Below are 2,902 nucleotides of genomic sequence, written 5' to 3'. Positions count from 1 at the left end.
GGCGTGGCCGTTACCGGGGCGCCGTAACCCGGGACGCCGCGCGCCGCGCTACAAAGACCTCGCCCCGAAGCCCAGGGCGGGGGCCCGGTGCTCACTGAGGACACCTGCGAGCTCACTGGGACCTGCCTCCTCCCCCCCCCCTTTTTTTTTTTTAACACTTGGCCCAAGGGGGTCCCCCTCCTTCCTTCTGGCCTGTTCGGGTTTCAGCGTAATTGTCGGGTGATTGATGATGACATCATGACACGTGCGAACAACCCATTAGAGGGAGGCACAGAGCATTCCTAGAACTGGTTTCCTTTAGAAGGGAAAGACAACGATGCGCGTTCTCGACTCGAGAGGCCGCGGGAGCAGATTGTGTCAGCTTCAACTAACATGGCTACCGGCAGGGCCGGGAAAGAAAAGGCGTTGCTCGTGAGGATTGGCCAGCGGGCGCGAAGGAAAGGACCAACCAGGGAGGAACAACTCTTTGTCCCACCTCTTTTCTTCTTGGCAAGGCCAATGGTAGCCCCGGGTTCTGCAGTGCTTTGTCTGCTCTTAGAATAAGGGACTGCGGAGTTTAGTTCCGGCGGCCCACTTTGTGGCGAGGCTTCTGTATAAATTTATCCCTTTGGGGGCAACCTAGGGGGTAGGGAGGACGCGGCCAAGGGGGTTGACCCCAACCTCTGTCCAAGTAGCCAAACCCAGAAAACCCCCTCGGCCTTTACTCCAGCCCTGGAATGCGCCCCCTTCTGGCCCAGCTCTGGACTTTCCCGGCAGGCAGAACCTAGGGCACGGGCAGTGCCCAAGGACCCGGATGTTGTGGGCAGCGTGGGTCCTGCAGAGCCCGGCCTTCCTGGGACCTCGCCTCCTACGGCCCGTACCCTTCGTCCTTTGTTCCATTTTCCCTCAAAGGCACTTTTTTTGGTCACCACCCGCCTCATCCCTTTGGTGCCCCACCCCCCAGGCAGTATGAAGGTTTACAGGATTTTCTCTAGGCTCAGAGGACCTTCTCATCCTCCCTGCGTCTAAATCATATTGGCTCTTCTGCTGTAGTGTATAGACCGCTAGACTTGCGGTCAGTTTAGACCTGTGTCCAAATGTGGCCTCAGATACTCATGAAGTGTGTGATCTTGAGATCAAGTCATTTAATCGCCTTTTGCCTCAGTTTCCTTATCTTTAAGTTAATTACATCTACACACCTAACAACTCTGAATATCAAATGAAAGGAATTAGCCCAGGGACTGGTACTTGGTAGGTGCAAGTGCTAAGTGCTTCTTGATCCTTAAAATGCTATTATTACTGTGCAACAGCAGGTTGAAGCTAGAAAAAGAACTTGCTGGTCAACCTTTCCTAAGACAGAGGTGCAATGGGACTCCAAGTAACAGCCTGGATGAGAATAGAGCCAGAGCAAGGTGGCTGCTGATCTGGAGCCTTTGGTCCCGCTTGAAGTCCAGGAGTGGGAGTCAACCTAATCAGTCAAGAAACATCTGTTGATACAAGTATCCCCAGCACTGATCTTCTAAATTATTTCCCAGGGTTTGGCTTTTCATTCAAAACAAGGCAATGGGCTGACAACCAGATAGCAATACATGGATGGGAAACCCTGGATCAAAACTTGTGGAAAGTGATTTTGAGGGCCAGGGTGCATTCTTATTGTATGAGATTGTGCAGGAGTAACTCAAGGGACAAGAGGCTGTTGTGTAAATATCTGAAAAAGGAACTACTTTGTAACTCTCACAAACTTTTTTTCTTAAGAAAAAAAAGTCTAACTAGTTAAACTTACTTTGTAACCATACTTAAATAATCTCAACACATAAAACTTAACATTTTAGTCTAATGTCCCCATTAGGATTCTTTGTCCATTCTCATTCTTTCTTCCTCATAGATGGTCAGTGTGTACTGATCCTCTGGTTCTTTTGTTGGGTTTCAAGATTAATACAAGTCTTTATTTTTTCTTGTTGTTGTTGTTTAAACAAATAATATAGTTCAGGGATTCTTTGTTCTTCAAAAATCTCAAAATCAGACTTCTGTGTGGGCCAATTTACTCCCAAAACTTTGAAGCATAACATTCTTCTGGAGTCTATGTGATTACTAGGCCTGCAGGTAATGTTTGCTGACCAATTAGGGTAAAACTTAGAAGATATCATGGATTTTTTTTTTCAAAGACCAAATTTCCACACTGCTCTGATAACTATATTCAAGTGATTTTTAGTATCTTCTCTCTCCTCCACCTTACCCTCTTCTTAAGTTCTGGAAAGACACCATCCAGTCAACTGGAGACGAATACATCCTTCCCTGGGCCACTGCTCCTTTATAGTTTTATGTGTATTGTCTTACTAGTTAGGATGTAAGCTCTTAAAGGGCTGAGATTATATTGTATTTGTATACCTAAGCACTAAGCACTTATTAATGCTTTATTATCCTTCATGTCTAAGTTATATATGGAGGAATAGCAGGACAAATGAAGCTTAGAACCCACAGAAATGAGTGTACAAGCTGGAAGTCAGTGCCTCAAGCCAGTCTGGCAGTCATGTTTTGGTAAAAGACAGTCTAACCAATAAAGCTTTGGATTTTTTTATAATCAATGTATCAAGTACGTTGAAGTACTGTGGGATCTTTTGCAAAGTTCATTTCATATAATCCAGCACCCTTGGGCACACCAAAAACTCAAAAAGGAAAATGGAGGTACAAAAATTGACAAATTGAGAACTTCTTCAATGACACTGTTAATGTTTCTGCCCCTGTGTGCTAGATGGCTACCTGGTAGGATAAGAGTTCTAGCCTTTCTTTTATATTCTCATTTATATTAAAATATACTGCAGCTTGAAATAAATAAAAAAAGAGAAAATTTTTGAAGTTTCAGGGTCCTTCTCTTTTTTCTTAGACTTGTTTCTGCATTATGCTCTTTTGCACAAACACTACA

The sequence above is a fragment of the Vombatus ursinus genome, unplaced genomic scaffold (genome assembly GCF_900497805.2).
Source record: "Vombatus ursinus unplaced genomic scaffold, bare-nosed wombat genome assembly UNPS02014778.1, whole genome shotgun sequence".
NCBI classification, from domain to species: Eukaryota; Metazoa; Chordata; class Mammalia; order Diprotodontia; family Vombatidae; genus Vombatus; species Vombatus ursinus.
This window is presented reverse-complemented; position numbering follows the sequence as displayed.